A 17,480-nucleotide genomic window follows, 5' to 3' on the forward strand; every position below is an offset into this window, starting at 1 on the left:
CCGGCCACCGATGGTAGGCCGGGTCGGGCGGGCGACATGGAGCAGCCGGAGTCCGGTGAACGGAGGGAGCGGGCAGGTTGGTAGGGTGTAAGCAGGTCATAGAAGCAGCAGGGAACAAAATCACGGATTGCCTTAAAGGTGAGGACTAATATTTTGAACTCGATCCTCTGGGGGCCGGGGAGCCAGTAGAGTCTGCCACCGTCGGGGTGATGCGGTCACTGAACTTGGTGCTTGAGATTGCACGAGCTGCAGAGTTTGGGATGATCTGCAGCTTGTGAAGGGAAGAGTTGGGAAGGTCGATGAGGTGTTAGATACCGTAACCAAGTCGTGAGGTGACGAGCGCATGGGTGATGGTTCCAACATCCTGAGCGGTGAGGCGGTGGTTGAGCGTGGCAATCTTTCGTAGGTAGTGGCAGGCAGTGCCGGTCATGGAGCGGATGTGGGATAGAAAGGAAAATTCATGGTCAAACAAAATTCCCAAGTTCCTGATTTTTTCATTGAGGTTGAGTTTGCAGCCTTGGAGCCTGAAGCTGCCAGCGCCTGAGTTGCGGAATCCGTGTCGCGAGCCAAACAGGACGGCCTCGTTGATGTTGGGATGGAGAAAATTGGACTTGAGGTCGCTTAGAGCGGCAGTATTCATGGAGTTCAGGGTGGAGCTGGAGAGGTAGAGTTGAGTTCAGCCGCATACATGTGGAAATTTCCCATATGTCTGCGGATGATGTTACCAAGGGGGAGCATGCAGAGAGTGAAGAGGCGGGGACCCATGAAAGAGTCCTGAGGAACACAGTACGAGACGATGCACGGGCCTGACGTGAAGCCGTTTGCAGCGGCGAAGTGGAAGCGATGTGAAAGGTTGGACATCAACCAGGCAAGGAGAGAACCTTGAAGGTTAACGTGTGAGGAAAGGCGGTGGAGGAGGATTGAGTGGCCCACGGTGTCAAAGACGGCGGAGAGGTCGAGGAATTGAGGGCGGCAAAGGGAGCCCTGTTCACACAAGGTCAGGATGTCGTTTGTGACCTGGAACAGGGCTGTTTATGCACTGTTGGCAGCACGTAAACCCGATTGGAGTGGTTCATGGAGGGAACGAGAGGAGAGGAAACAGCGAAGCTGGGAGGCGACGACTCTCTCAAGGACCTTCGACAGAAAAGTGTGGTCGGTTTTGTGGCGGTAGCAGGGTAGCTGTGATGGGTCAAGGGAAGTTTTCTTTAATGTGGTGGTGAGATTGGGGATTTTGAGTGTACCAGAAATATTTGCCAGATGACTGTGCAATCGAGGCGTCCGATTCAATACTCCGTTGTCCCTCCTACCCTCATCCGATGCTGAATCAGACACCTTTCCTCCAACTCCACCACGTCACCCGCATCCAAACATAGTGGAGTCCTGTAACTCAGTGATTGCAGCACTCGCTTTGCAAGTGAGAGACCTGAGTTCAATTCCAGGCAGGGGGCGAAACCTTGGGCAAGTTTCCTTACTCCACACAGAGCCTAATAATAATCCCTCCAAAACCAAAAACAATAATAAATTGGTCATTTTCAATCTACGACTGTTTGTGGGACATTGCTGTGCGCAATTGGCTGCCGCGTTCGCCCACAAATATACAGTCAATTCACTTTACAGTGTGTTCTGTGAAGCGCTTTGGGACATCCTCCTGACGTGAACAGCGCTATATGAAATGCAAGGATAATTATTATTATTATTATTTACCTCATATACAGCCGAAACTCTCCTTCATTCATTTGTCACCTACATCTTGTTAGAACTTATATTTTTTTTGTAATATTAGGATCATGGTAGATGTTGCTAACGGGTTAACTTTTAAGTTAAATATGGGTCAAGTAGACTGAAAGCCATTATGGACACTCAAGATCACGCGAGTGTCTCAAGAACAAAATGTGCACTGCTGCTGCAAGTATACACCGTGAGATGTTCACGTGAATCCCGTGTGATTTGGGCCATGTGATTCAATGTCTGAATAATATGCTTTCCTTTCGGGGAATATCTACGTTTTCCATTTACTATTTAGAGTGTCAGCGGAATCAGCCTTAAGTTATGAAAACTTGAATATGGAAGCACTACGCTGTGATGTGTCTGCGGAAAATCTTATTCAGGCATATTCTTGTGACTCAGTTAAGCACACAGGGTACACTCGAGACACTTCTTGTTGTGAATGTTACCGCCTTTGGTATTAGCAATCGGGTTACTCTTATAAAGTTACTTTGTGTATTTTGTGCATTGTGCGAATTCAATCAGTGTGAATCCTCGTAACTATAGTGCTAAGTAAACCCGCCTGTCACGCGGAGACCGGGGTTCAGTTCCCCGACGGGGAGGTCATTTTAAGCCTTGAGACATTTTTTACCAAACTAGATCCACTGTAATTTAAACTAAAAAAAATGTTGGTGTAAATCGAAGGACATGGTGGAAAAACGATGTTTGCCATTTATTTTTGGTAGAGTTTGGATGCTCGTGGATACTAGTTCCTTAGGTTTACTTCCTGTCCTTGTCACCATCACAGACCTGGATATACAGAACCTTTTCAACCAATTTCACCATTGTATTGCAGATATTTTTGGATGTTTGCGCTTTTGGGGATTGGTATTACTGGACTCTCAACAGCAATTGTCCAAACGGCTTAGAATCGGTGTTGTTTATTGTGCATATTTATCGAAATTATGTTTTCTGAAGTTGAAGAGAAACAACGGAAGTTACAGTTATCGTATCTTAGAGACCCAACGGCACAAGAATAGTCTTTACAATCTTCAGTAATTCTGCTTCATAGAAACAGCTTCTCGGTCACATTCACCACAGAAGTTACTAATTGAGGTTTTAAGATTGTTCAAAGCTTAATCACTATTCACTATTCACTTTTTTTCCCTCCTATCCCCACACCTAATCAATCGTGAATATTACCCACAGTTATCCAGGGTTGAGGCCTGTTATAAAGAGACGAGGCCATTTATGCAGCGAAAAGTCTTGTTATACAAAACGAGGCCGGTTATACAGAGACCAAGATTGTTATAGAGATCAATAATGTTACACAGAGATCAGGCCTATTATACATAGACCAGGCCTGTTACACCGAGACCAGGGCTGTTATACAGAGAAAACACTTGATATACAGAGATCACGGAGCCCGTATAGCTCAGTCGGTAGTGTATCCGACTTTTAATGTGATCAATTTGGCGGCAATCTGAGGGTCCAGGGTTCAAGTCCATGTTTGGGCGTCACGCTTATTATTTTTAGGCGGGATGGTGGGGAGGGGCAGATCTCGAAATGAGAAGCTAAAAGTGTTGATTTACTTTTCTACTATTTCAAAAAGATGACGTTAAATATGCGATTAATATCGTACTTTTTATATAAACTTTATCAGTTTCTTCTTTCCAAGTTAAATGAGAAACTTGTGGACATAATGCACAGAGCTAACGATGAGCTTCCTTGTTGGTCTCTGCCCACCTCCTTCCCTCAGCTAACACTGACCTTCTGTTTGAGTCAGACCTTTAAATGTCACAAACGCTTTGACCTTTAGTCACAACACAACAGGCTCTGGAAATCTACCTCTGTTATTCGAACTCAATCACTCTCTATGTGTTTTCAATCAAACCTAATCGCCCTCGTTTCCTAACGGCATCTCTAATATACCCTTTCTTGGAGTTTTAGGTCTGAACCTTCCACAATGTATTATGTTGTGTGAATTGCGTGTTATTGCTGTTGAATGAAAACAAATTATCCACATCTGACTGTGATAGCCGCACCCTTGCGTGATATTTATGCTAATAGGAGAATACGTTGAGCGCAATAGATGGAGTCATGTTACTTATTTCACTTTAGTAGATTATATTCTGGAATAACTCAAAGTTCAAATCAAACGGAAACCGACTCTACACATGTTTATGTGACATCATGTTCTTCAAAACCGCAGCAATCACGGAATTCAGTTCATCAGCTGAAACAACGTTTTATGTTTATTTCTTGCTTGAAATCTATGTTGGTTTCCAGCTTTACAAAACGGCCATTCTTTTCATAAGGACGGTATGTTATCCGGCTCCAACCAATTCAGTTCAAAGATTATGTGTTCGTTACTGTTCGAGAATGATTTTTTTATAATAAAAATTAAATAAATGTTCCCGCCAGGTTTCGAACCTGGGACCTTTCGCGTGTGAGGCGAACGTGATAACCACTACACTACGGAAACTTCTGTTAACTTATTATTGTACAGAAATGAATAAAACTGAAATATTATTCCACCCAACTTTCAGATCGTTCGCAAAATTGCTGAAATTCAGCGATGCGATTTAACACCTGACATTAAATTGAATCTTCAGAAGGCACATAGGGACATGGTTTATATTCGCTGAAATAGGAAATAAGAAGAATTCAAGGCCTTGCAGCCTGGATGGAAGCGACTGGTGCTTTGCAAGATTTTCAAACTAATGGCACCTGATCCTATCAAAAACTTTAATATCTGACAATTTATTTGAAAAGAGTTGCAGTTGGGCAAACAATTAAAATAAATCCTCAAATAGCTTTCTTAAACTTCAATCTAATGATTCTTGAAATTTTTAATAAAATCACTAAATGTTGTGCTATTTTACTCTACATATTTCAATAGATTGTGTAAGTATGAACCCGGCCTTCCGATATAGCAGCAAACAACATTTTAACAAACGTGGTGAGCTATGTTATTACATGTGTTTTGCAGACAAGGGCAAACATAGAATAGAGTGGCCGAGCGGTCGAAGGCGCTCGATTTAATGTCCATTCCGTTTGGGGACGTGGATTTGAAACTCACTGCTATCAAATGCTTCTGATCTTGTTTATTCTTTATATCGACCGCGTCGGATGTGTTTTCTGAAGAAAATCAGCTGTGTGCAGCAGGTACCAAGATGACTCCATGTTCCATTGATTAACCAGCGGCCAACGTTTTCTGTGCAATTGGCAATGCCCTGAGACTTTGGTATTATCAATGACCGTTCGATCAGTTTGATCCCATCATAAATTAGCTTCACTTCTCCAGCTCCAGCAATCCCTTTCATTGTCAAGAGGTAAATAACTTCCGACAACCAAGAAAAAGTAACAGCTGTTCCCGCTCAGCAATGAACCAAATGAGGAACGTTTTGGAATATTTCGAAAAAACACACCAGAACTAATCAACAAATTCAATTTAGCTGTATGTCTTTATAAAACATTCCAGCTCAGCGTGAGAAAATAATATACATCAGCAACTCTTGTATTTCTGACAACACTTCAAACTATTCTCCAAAAAACGTTCTTCCAAAATTAGTTGCTGAGTTGATCCAAATCAAGTTTTAAAGGCATTTGGATTTCATTTGGATATCAGTTGTGGGAGAACACGGTGCTGATGAGCAAACAATCCCATATCACACAGTGGTCAGTGGTTCCATCTGTTTGTATTCAGATTTCGCTTTTTGAATAACTAACTTAGTTATTGTTGTCATTTTTTGTCAATCCAGGGTTTGCCCTTAGCAATAATTATGTCAATATAAAGCTGTATTTTTCTAGCAAAGCGCTGTGTAGAAGTCTCTGTGGCGCAATGGGTTAGCGCGTTCGGCTGTTAACCAAAAGTTTGGTGGTTGGAGCCCACCCAGGGACGGTACTCTTCTGGAAGATACATATTATTCTTCACGTTTTCTTCGCATTTTCAATAATACCATGAACAGTATCAGTTAATCTCGCGACATACTCGACTCAAACAATCCACATCCTCAGCCTTCGATACGCTAAGAGGCCGGAGCTCACCAACTAGTAAGGTTACAAATTTAGGTGAAAATCGATTCAAAAGAATAATCACAAATCCACTCCCCACTTATTGATACATGATGCACAAATATTGTGTGCACTGTCATTGCTGATCATATTATCTACGAGATGATAAATCATCTTAAATGCTGGATTAACATTTTCTAAAATAAAATTCAGATTATCTCCATTATGCACCGCGTTAAAACATAAAACATTCTGTGTTGCAGGAATAAGTGAATACACGTCCAGAGCAGCAGCGAATAACACGTTGATTCTAAAAAATCATTGCAAACCGCTTCTTGTACTTGTAAGTAACTGCACTGTAATTGGAGGCAACTGTACAGCGGTGATCGTATAGTGGTCAGTACTCTGCGTTGTGGCCGCAGCAAACTCGGTTCGAATCCGAGTCACGGCAATCGCCATCGCTTTTCCTTTTAACATACTTTTGAAATGTTTTAAAATAATCTGAGTGCACAATTAATCATAATCTGAGATTTCCCTGTTTGCGTTTAATCAATAATAATAATAATAATAATGCTTTGATAGAGCGCCTTATCTTGCCTTCGAGACGTCTCCAGGTGCTTTGCAGGATATACATTATCTGTAAAAGGTCAGTGCCAAATATTCACTTGTATTCGCCGGTGGTAATATTTGATTATTTGAACTGCGATCTCCTGCGATGATAAAACAATTGAGGTTGGATATCAACATCTCAACCATTCGGCGATCATACTTCTTCAAGCATACAATATAATAATATATATGGATCAAATTTTTTGAAAGGTTAATATTGTAATTGGTGACATACAATGAAATATTCTCTTTATCAGCGTAGCGTCAGAGACGCATCATCATGATTATTGCAAGTTGGAGCCTTCTAACCATCCTGACCATACAAACGAATTCCTGTGTTCAGAACGGAGTTTACCAGGTTTAACAGGGAACACAGACTGTTTACCAGTGAGTATTTGAAAGGATCCTGACTGCAGATAATGACGGAGAAACTGCGGATGAAAACCAACTAAAACCGCAACCCTGACAAATGAATTCACCATGTTTGAGCTTACAAATTTAACTTGTTATCTTGTGCCCAAAAATTGTGCCCAAAAATTTTGCCAGGACAAATTTGGACATTCGAGTCACGGCTATTTGATAACGTACTGTCCCACTATCTGAAATGCAAGGAATCAAATCAAACGACAATTATTATCAGGGCAAAAATAATCAAGGAATCAGGAGCACGTTTTTCTTCAAAACAATTCATATTTTGTCAGTAGTCGTGGCCGAGTGTTTAAGGCGATGGACTAGAAATCCATTGGGAAACTTCCCGCGCAGGTTCGAATCCTGCCGACTACGAATATTGCTCTCTGTTACTATAATTGTGCCACTGATTGTAGTAATGTTTCCACATTTATAACAATTGTGAGTTATGTAAACCTGTGGAAGACAAGTGACTCAGACTTGCCCAATGCAAAGTTTACCTCACTGAAATGATTACTTGCTAATATTATAAGTGAAAGTTATTTTAGATCAGCACATCAGAAGGGCTCGTTGGCCGTAAACCTTTTGCACAAGTTATCGACTATGCGTGTTCTGAATCATTTTTATTGTTTATTTATTATATAACTCATCAGCATCTCAAACTAGAACAAGGACACGATTCTCGAAGGGAAAGAGGGCAGCTGAGGGTGTTTAGAGATGTGCTCTCTTTGTTGTTCGGAAGAAGACAGAAATATAAAAGCGTAATTGTTTTCGAAATAATTTCAGACATTTGTTTTAAACTGAGCAAACACAGCTGTGGTATGATGGTACTTTTCTTTGATAAAACTTATAATTGAGTGGATGACACTGTCCACTTCATTGTTTTTCGTGTGAACGTTAACCAAGACATTGACTTCGACGTGATTTGATCACCAGCCTCTGATCTGGAGTCAGACACGTTACCGTTTCGCCACGAGAGGTGCTGATTTCTTCACACAACAGGAAGGTTTGTACAGCTGGAAAGAAAAGCAGAATAACACCAGGTTCGTTAAAAAATAAATTATTGAGAAATCTTCCAATTTATCAAATTAAATGTTTACATTGACGATGCAGTGAATAAACCCTGGAAAATATTATGTCTCTCTCCTACGGTAAATTTTCTGTGAATATAGCTTCTTGCACATCCCTGATTTAACAGAGACCTACGTGGCTTGAGCGATATAATTGCAAATTATTAAATGTGAAAGAGAAATGGAGGCGACGATATCGGAATTTCGAATTCAAAATGCTCATGGTTCCTTCTAGATTTCCGCCTTTCTTGACTGTATTAGAAAAAGAGATGACGAAATAAAATGAAACACCATAACTGGAAGTAGTATTTCAGTTAGTACTGTCATTTCTGAGCATAATGTGGACCACGTGGCCTAATGGATAAGGCGTCTGACTTCGGTGAACTTGAAGGCGATCAGAAGATTGCAGGTTCGATTCCTGCCGTGGTCTTTTGGCACAAATGTTTTTCTTATGATAAATGCATATTGTAAAGTAATAATTGTGTTCTCTTTGAATACGTGCTGCTGCACGAAAAATTAGCTGGAGGGTGTTGCTTCCAACAACAACAACTTGGATTCATACAGCGCCCTACAAGCCGGACGGCATCTCAGAGCGTTTACACCACCAGTGTTGCTGTTATGTGGCGCTAATAACGCCACTGTCGCGGTGTAGCTCCCACATATGGTCACAAATTTCATTTGTTAATTGTAGATTTTTTNCACTTTTGAAATTCAGAAGGAAAATGTATACTCGAGTCCCAACTTTTTGAAGTAAAAATATAAACACAGTCACAGAACAATTTCTTTGCAAAATTGTGCCAACTGAGGAGGAATCCTTGGATTTTTACCCAAAATTTTGTTGAGCATTTAAAGGATCTGCCACATAGCTACATCCCCTCCGCCACCTGAACACTGCTCAGTGATACTAATGTTGGAGCATAACAGTCCTGTCAATAATAATAAAAATAATAATGTTATTATTAAATATAAAATACATATAATAATGTTCTGTCAATAAATGTAAAGATTAAAGTGAAATCCTCTTGACCATTTACTTGATTTACCAGATGATATTGTCTCAAAGATTGTTCCAAATCTTTACTCACCACAAGTCATATGCTGGACGATTGATTTTTAGCTATAAAACAGCCATATGCCCTTATGCATAATGGAGTAGGCAATTTCTGCTAATGGGTTATGATAACAACATTTTTACATTCATGTAGCTCACGTGAATGTATCAAACTGATTTACAGTGTTAAGAGTCTCTAAAACCCAATTGAAAACAAACCGGTGTCCGAAAAATAAATGGTAGTTAAAGTAACAACCGGCCAACTGTACTGCAGAGACAGATTCCGCGACAGGACACAAATGACAACTGTCGTGTCTCCGATATCAATGTAGATTTTAACAAGGAACTAAAACGGTCGAAGAAAGAATTTTCATGAATTGACAGCAATGAATTGCAGTATTTCCGAGATAAACTAAACCTGTTGTTTAATCTGTAACGACTAGAATTGCGATGTACTTCATGCTGTGACAATCATGGCAACAATAAACAAAATTGGTGATGTGCGGGAATTCAGGAAGGCACCGCTGGGATTTGAACCCAGGATCTCCTGTTTACAAGACAGGGGCTTTGTCCCCTAAGCTACGGCGTCGTTGTCACATCGTTTCGTCTCATTCAACAGCCAGATGAATGCAACACTTTATCTAGTAATTTGGTTTCTGCCGTCACCTCAATTTCAACGGAATGACCACTCACCTCCTATCCTCTGATTCCCCCATTCCTCATCACGGCTTGACAGTTTTGTACGCCCTGATCCTAGCTGACACATACCCAATATGAACCCATTACTGTTCACTGTCCTGCAATATTCCCGCTGGGATCTCTTATCTCAATAGCATCCCCGCCTTCCCTTTCTCCGGGCTCTCCCACAGCATCTCTCCTGGGAATCCTCCGTCGGGACACGTGGTGGAGTAATTTTACTCACTGTGGTTGTGTAACAGGGGTTGCACTACTGGCCTCATCCCAGATTTTAACCGCAATGATAAGATGGCACATACCCCAGGAGTAAACCTTGTTTCGCTTATCCACTTCCCCACCCTTCGTGTTACCTCTCGTCGGCTCTCTCCAGCAAACTCTACTGCTGCCTGTCGCGTCTACAACGCCCGACAAAACAAAGCTCAGACAGCAACAAAGATCCCAGCATCATGGTCAAAAACATGTCAGTTGGTTGGCCAATACTTCGCTGATACTCTCATCCCACGCTCGATTTATAGCGAACTGGTCAGAAGACATCGAGAAAACTGCTTGCAGTTCTGGTCACCGGACTCAGTTTGGCTGCAAGCCCCTCAGCTCGGGGAGAGGACAGCAACGGGCCACAATGTTGGCAGAATGAGTGATCAGCAATTATTAGACAATCTGTGGCTCTTCTGCATTTGGAGAAAACAACATCTCAAAGGAGCTTCAGAGTGTTATATCAAATGTTAAATTGCATTGAAAGGTATAATTAGCTCCGTAATTTCGGATGTGGCAAGACAGTAAAGCAAGATGAGATATGTTCAGAACACATTCCAGCAAAGTGTTTCACTGTGCACAGGCAAATCAGAGGCTCGTATAGGAACCAGAAAGATGATATAGCCCAGAAAACCAGAATAAATTAAACGCATTTTGTGCAACGATAGGTGACGGTGGGCTGCGTGTTCCGAATGGATGGGATCCGATGGGACAAAACGGTCGTCTTCATCGAAACGAATCTTATGAACTTGGTCACGTCAAGAAGGCAACAGGTATGAGGAACTTCTGTTATGAGGAGAAACCTAGAGAAGCTAGAATTATTCTCCTTGGAGAAGAGAAGGTTAGGATGAGTCTTGTTAGAATTTATCAAAAATATGAGGGGATTCGACAGGTTGAAGAAGGAGAATAAATTTCCACAAGCGCGTGGGTCGGTAACCAGAGGACAGCGATTTCAAAATAGTTATTACAAGGAACAGAGCGGAGATGTGGTGTGTTTAGTCTCAGGCAACTAGTTCTCCGGATAGGGAATCCATTGCCCGGATTGCTGGTGGAAGCTGATTGGATAAAAACTTTTAAGAGCGAAGTAGATAATGTTTATGAAGGTCAAGTTTGCAGATCTATGGGGAGAGAGGGTGGGAATGCGATTGATTTGGGTAACTCTTGTTGCGGCCCAGACAAAATGGGACGAATGGCCTCCTTTTGTGCTTTATAATTTTATGATATGCTTGATCCAGTAGCCCTTCGCTGTTTTCAAAACCCGCCTGAAGGACAACATTCTCAGCTCCCAGCATCTGTGATTAAATCGTTTAAGATGTACTGCCAACGTGAAAGGGACCCAGTTACATGTAAGCTGTTTGCAGCATTGAGTTGTGGTAAACTTCATCCTTGTGACCCTTCTGTGCAATGCCGTTTAAATCAAAGGCGCACAATCTGTTATTTCTACACCATTGCGTCTTCAAATCAATACGATAAATTTGGTTTGAGCCACAGTTTCCATGGTGTAATGGTGAGCACTCCGGACTCTGAATCCAGCGATCCGAGTTCAAATCTCGGTGGAACCTTACATATAGCATAATTGGCTGCCGAAACCACACCAACCTCACAAGCCGATATACACCAGTTTTGTTTCTGATTTCGTCTGATTTGTTCACCTGAGCTTCAAAGAATAATGATGTCTGACTCGTGGTTAAGCTGTTGCATGTTACATCATATGCTGTAACATGACCTGACTGCCTCTGGTGAGCGAACCCGGCAGGCAATTTGCGCACAGCAATGGCCAATCACAACAAAAACAAGAGCTAAATTACATTTTCACATCTAGAGAACGTCCCAAAACCAACACTCCAGAAAGAGTGTGCATTTTCCATTCCAACAATTTATTTCTGGGGTTTCCACGTGTAAGTGGGATACATGGAATTATCAGGTTTGGATGCTCTGAAGCTCGGTGATAGGTTTTCTCAAGTGTCAGGCACTCGGTTGACAAAAATGTGATTAACCCCAAACCCCATCCCCACCCCGCCCCCACTCCATCCTTCAGCTGACTAAATAAATGTTTCTCTCCCCCACACCTTCTCCATTCGCTCGCACCCTCTCTGTCCCACTCTCTCAATCATTCTCATATTCCGAATCACCACTCTATCACACACAGTCTCTCTCGACTTCCACACTCTGTATCACGCTCTCTCTCACACTATTTGTTTACCTCCTCTCCACCGAGTCAGTCTTTACCAATCTCTCCCCTTTCTCCCACCCCGCTCTCTCACACACACTCTTTATCTCTCCTGGCCACAGTCACACTCCCCCTCTCACACACATCACTCTCACACACACTCACTCTCCTCTCGCGCTATCTTAAGCACTCACCCTACTTTCTGTTCAACACACTCTTTCTCCCTCTATCACACACATTCTCTCTTTACCTCACAAACATTTTCTTTCGCACTCCCCCTTTCTCACCGCACACTCACACGCACTCCGTCTCTCAAATCACTATCGCTCCATATCACAGCAGCTCTATCGGTCTCTCCTATTTCAATCAAACAATTCCTTCCCACTCTCACACTCTCGCCTCCCCCACTCTCTCAATTAATGCCGCACACCCCTCTCCAACACTCTGTTTGTCATACATTCTCACAAACATTCAGTCGCACGCACTCTCAAACATACGCTCTCTGCATCTTTCTCTTCCTCCCAGTCTGTTTCCACCACTCACTTTAGCCTTCTTACACACATTCTCTCACATATTCTTCCACTGCCACTGCCTATTTCTCTCTCGCTCTCCTTCACACAAACACCCCTCCCCCACACACACACGCTGTTAAAATCACTGTTTCTCTTGACTCTCGTCGTAATATCATTCCTTTCCCCTATTCCTGACAAACAATCACCCCGTCTCTCTCTGACGACGTACAGGCTCTCACACACACGCTCTTTCTCTCGATCATTCTCACGCTGATCGGCTATCTCCCCTATTTATCTGCACTAACCACGGGTCACTATGTAACAGGAGTCGGGGGTCACTATTTGGCAGGAGCTGCGGGTCACTAAGTGTAGTGATAGAAGCCGAGAGTGGAGAGGGAGGGAAAGAGAAATGGAGTGGAGAGAGAGGGAGGGATGCACTGAGGGAGGGAGTGGGAGGATAGGTTATTGGGAGGTGTTTGGTTTGGGGTGGGGGAGTGCGTGCCGTTGCGGATGTGGTTGAGAAATGGTGAAGAAAATAACAGTGTATAGTAACAGACAGCTTGTAGACTAACCGAGATCACAACAGTTTACCATTTATGGGACAGGAGTGATGTGTGGAGGAGCCACGTTGCGCCTTATGGAAATCAACATGTTGCCGTGCTGGGAATGGAACCCAGTTCTAACCACTGACAATGAGGTTCATGACTAAACTCTGGGTATCAGTTTAGTATCTGATATGCCTCCTATTTTCAGGTCTCGAGTGCAATGCCTTGCGAGAGGGACGATATAGAAATGCAAGTTACAGTTGTAGTTATTGTTGTCGTGCACCGTTTTTTCTTCACGTTTGTCAATATCATCCTCAGTCACCAATATCTATTGTAATCAAACTCTGAACTAAATAATGGTGACGGACATTCCAATTTAACTTTAACATTTACCCTTTGGCAAAAGGGTGGTTTTGACCACGCAAATCAGACTATTTGAGGCATTTGTGGAATGTTCCTCTCTGATAAAATTTAAGATAATCACCAAAAGAGCAATTTGGAAGAAATGACTGTACACAAATAATTGTGAGAATACCAAGAATTTACTAGAAATCTTATTGACGCGGAATCCGTATTTCAGGCTTCATGTAGAGCAGCCAATTGGCGCAGTTGAGCACTCGCCATTTACTCCTGGAGAATGAATTAAAATCCTTCAAGTTATTTAGGGTAATCGCAACTAACAGCTCATTTGCGGATCTCTGACTGTCCTCCTGAAGCGAAAGATGCTACAAAAATATCATGTTGTTGTTATTACTGCGTAGCTCTGTAGCTCAGTGGTTGGAGCAGTCGCCTCGCTTGTGAGATACCTTGGTTCGAACCCAGCAGGACAAAACGTTGGGTAAGTTTCTTACTCGATATACCTGTTCAGAAAGCAGGAAAGTGGTTGTTTGTTGATCGGTGATCCATTTTGTAGGGATAATAATTCCTTTCGAATAAATAATCACTGCTTGTTGGATACTGCTGTGCTTAATTGGCTTCAGCATTTTGTCCATTAAAATCCTTATCTGCACTAAATAAAGTTGACGTGCACTCTGTTTTATACAGTGAGACGTCTCGAAGACGAGATTAGCGGCTACATCAAATGCAAATATAGTTATTGTCACTGCAAAGTGTTCTGAGGAGGTAATCCTTAAGAAGACGGGGTGACGATTTGCTCCAATATCCTTGAAGTGATTGATTAACTTTCTTTGGAGAATCTTGGCAAGGATACGAGGAATTAACTCTTTTCTCTTTTTAAATAGTGACATGGCGTCTTTCCAGTCGAATTGAGCAGGCGGAGATACTCCATTTATCTTATTGTCAAGGAGTCACCTCTGGCAATTAAAAGTTCAACAACTGGAAGAGGAACGCTCAGTTACCCTTGGTGCCTCAGGTGTTATTGCTTAACAGTGTTTCTCTCTCCAAGAATTACATTTCCTACTCTCAATAATTTAATCTTTACCCTTCTTCTCATCTCTATAATTGATATTAAAAAAACGCGTTTCAATGTCTACCAACGAATTCAATTTCTTATGAGATGCCACGAAGGGCTTTTAGATACATTTACCACTCGGATTCCCTACGGGCGTTTCACAGATGTCTGAAATCTCTTTCAGTCGTCTCCCCGACAAGAATGCAACATGTGTTATTTGCGAGGATTATCACTCTCGTGTATGTTCCCTGGTAGTCTAGTGGTTAGGATTCGGCGCTCTCACCGCCGCGGCCCGGGTTCGATTCCCGGTCAGGGAAGCAGGTTTTTTNCCAATTGGATCCGGAAAATTGCTCGTGGACAAAAAAACAAGCATATATTACCTCCAAACATGTCTGCGCTTCACAACGAAAAGAGCAGTAATCCTTGCATTTGATTTAGCCACATATAACGTCTTCGAGATGATACAAAACGCTTCACCGAATATAGATCAATGTGAATACACTGTAAGTTTTGTAGGCAAGTGATCCCTGTTTTGCTCAAAAGAAAATTACCGGTAATATTTTTCTGTATTAATGACACACAAAAAATAACAACAATCAGCTTACTGAATTTTTGGAATTGTTTTGAGAATAAAATAATTCAGTGCAAACTTCCCTGTCACTTGCGCTTTGTTGCCACGCTTGAACTGAGCTGCTGGGAATAAGATTTTTCTTAGTAAGTGGTTGTCCGGGAGAATAAATAATAATAGAAATAACAATAATAATAATAATAATCCTTGCATTTGATGTAGCGCTTTTTACGTCTTTTAGACGTGCCAAAACACTTTACAGAATATACTGTAAAGTGAGTTGATGCCTCTGAAGTACTTGAATAACCTAACACTCAGTTGCGCGTAAAATACACGGAAGGATGACACTCACAACGTTGTATGGTGTATATCGGTAAGCGGAGATTCCTGTGATTCACTCAGCAAGTCAGGCCGCTGAGCTCAATAGTTTAGAGCGTGGTGCTAATAACTCCTAAATTCCAATCACCGTACGGGCCACAATTTTACTTGCTGCCCATTATGTCACATTAGCAGCAGTGCTGCGAATCATAGCAATAATCCTTGCGTTTGATAAAGTACTTCATCACGTCTTCATATTATCTCAAAGTGCTTCACAGAATAGGATAGTAAATTTACCGCATGTTTCGTTGGCAAAAAGCAACACCGAGTTGCACATGTTAATGTGCCACAACCAGTCGTGGAGTGAAGTGGCCAAACTTTATTTTTATTTAATTATTATGATTATTATTGTTATTCAAGGGATTATTATCCCAGAAAATACATTCGCCAATTGACTAAGAACCCGGTATAATTCTCGCAAGATAAACCGGTAAAAAATTTAATGAAAACCTTACCGTTATGAAGCTCATCTGAAATTATACGAAATAATATTAATAATGTTATTATTTAAAAATAATTCATTTTATAACCAAAAACAAAAGCTGGGGACAAATCTCCGTTCCCATACATGGACTCTTCAGTGTGAGAGCACTTTAAAATAAAGTGAACATCGAAATGTAAATCAATACTTCACAAGATCACTGATGTTCCCACTCGAGGCTGCTGGTTTTACGGCTTGTACTCAATCGAATATGGAAATCGGCAAAGTAACAATAATAATAAACAGAATATCTGATTAAACAAAACAGTGTAACTCAACATATTCACTATATATTTTGTGAACAATTTGACCTCTAAGTTTGGGATCAGTCTCACTGCTCTGCTCTGTCTCTAACACCGGGATCACTCCCTCTGCTCTCCTCTGCTTGTCTCACATTACAGCTTTGCTCACCGAACACACAGCGACATACTGACGACTGGAGGCACATCACAGCCTCTCACACGCGCACCCACAGCGCCGCCCTCAGAATTGGGGGCACATTAGAGCGTCTCACACCAACAGCTCGAACTCAGAACTGGAGCCTTACAGGCTCACCCTCTCTCTTTTTCACACAGACACGCTCTCTCTCTCTCACACACATACACACACGTACACACAGCGTCACCCTCAGCACTAGGGGCAAACTTCTGGCTCTCTCACACACTGCCGCAGTTCCATCCTCAGCACTGCGAGCACATTACTAGCACTCAAAAATACACAACTTCAGTTCCACTGTCAGCATTGGGTGACCAATATAACCTACCAAACACCCACTTCTCACCAGGGGCACTGGGTGCACATGACAAGTCCAAACCCTCCCTCTTTCTCTCTCTCTAACACACACACACTGGCACACCACACACACAGATACCCGCTGCTCTGACCACACATACAAAACGCCAAACTCAGCACTCGAGGCACACTACCAGTGAACAGAACAGCCACTTATATTGTCGTGACCTGAACAGTATTCAAGTCTCACTGATTTTCATTGCGCTCAGCTGTGTGCCATGTTGGAACTCATGACGATTAATAGTATACAAATTAAACGCATAGTTTTCTATGCAAGCCACCTAAACATGGGAATTGCCATTTAGTGGAATGGAATGCGCACCTTCTCCCTGAAGGATGTATCCCGATTAACCAATTACAGAGAGGAAAGTTGAAAATTGGCAAGACTGTGCACTGAGTTAATGCTGGATTATAACCAACTAAATCCACTGGGCTTGCGATTGAGACCACTGTCTAAAAAGCATTCCCAGCGTCCAGTTTAACCAATCCGAGAATAACGTATTTGGGGGTGGGGTAAGTGAGACTCTTTGGGACTAAGCTGGCAACAGAATTAGAGAATCGTAGAATGTTACAGCACACAAGGAGTTAATTCAGCTCGGCTGCCTGTTCCTGTGCCTGTGCAGGCTCACTGAAAGAACAGCTAATTATCTTCCAAGGGTAGAGTTTCCCAATGAGGTAAAACATGGGAGGCTCCAACCATCGAATGTTTGACAGAGCACGGCACCCATACCGGTCTCGGAACGTAAATTTGCGAAAATAAATTCGGCTTATACGTCAAGGATATGCATATTGCACACAGTTGATTCTAGGGCATCA

General features: G+C 42.2%; 7 non-coding genes across 7 annotated transcripts; 5 read left to right on the plus strand and 2 right to left on the minus strand.

The window, feature by feature from the left end:
* Positions 1-4,116: 4,116 nt before the first annotated feature.
* On the minus strand, positions 4,117-4,189 carry trnav-cac. The gene has a single exon. It is a non-coding gene; the product is annotated as a tRNA-Val (tRNA).
* A 1,345-nt stretch (positions 4,190-5,534) lies between these two features.
* trnan-guu lies at positions 5,535-5,608 on the plus strand. Its single transcript has one exon. It is a non-coding gene; the product is annotated as a tRNA-Asn (tRNA).
* A 1,422-nt stretch (positions 5,609-7,030) lies between these two features.
* On the plus strand, positions 7,031-7,113 carry trnas-aga. Its single transcript has one exon. It is a non-coding gene; the product is annotated as a tRNA-Ser (tRNA).
* A 1,038-nt stretch (positions 7,114-8,151) lies between these two features.
* trnar-ucg lies at positions 8,152-8,238 on the plus strand. Its single transcript is given in 2 exon segments — positions 8,152-8,188; positions 8,203-8,238. It is a non-coding gene; the product is annotated as a tRNA-Arg (tRNA).
* Positions 8,239-9,375: 1,137 nt separating this feature from the next.
* trnat-ugu lies at positions 9,376-9,448 on the minus strand. Its single transcript has one exon. It is a non-coding gene; the product is annotated as a tRNA-Thr (tRNA).
* A 1,849-nt stretch (positions 9,449-11,297) lies between these two features.
* Positions 11,298-11,369, plus strand: trnaq-cug. The gene has a single exon. It is a non-coding gene; the product is annotated as a tRNA-Gln (tRNA).
* A 3,321-nt stretch (positions 11,370-14,690) lies between these two features.
* trnae-cuc lies at positions 14,691-14,762 on the plus strand. The gene has a single exon. It is a non-coding gene; the product is annotated as a tRNA-Glu (tRNA).
* Positions 14,763-17,480: the final 2,718 nt, after the last annotated feature.

This window comes from Callorhinchus milii, unplaced genomic scaffold (assembly GCF_018977255.1).
Source record: "Callorhinchus milii isolate IMCB2004 unplaced genomic scaffold, IMCB_Cmil_1.0 Scaffold33, whole genome shotgun sequence".
NCBI lineage: Eukaryota > Metazoa > Chordata > Chondrichthyes > Chimaeriformes > Callorhinchidae > Callorhinchus > Callorhinchus milii.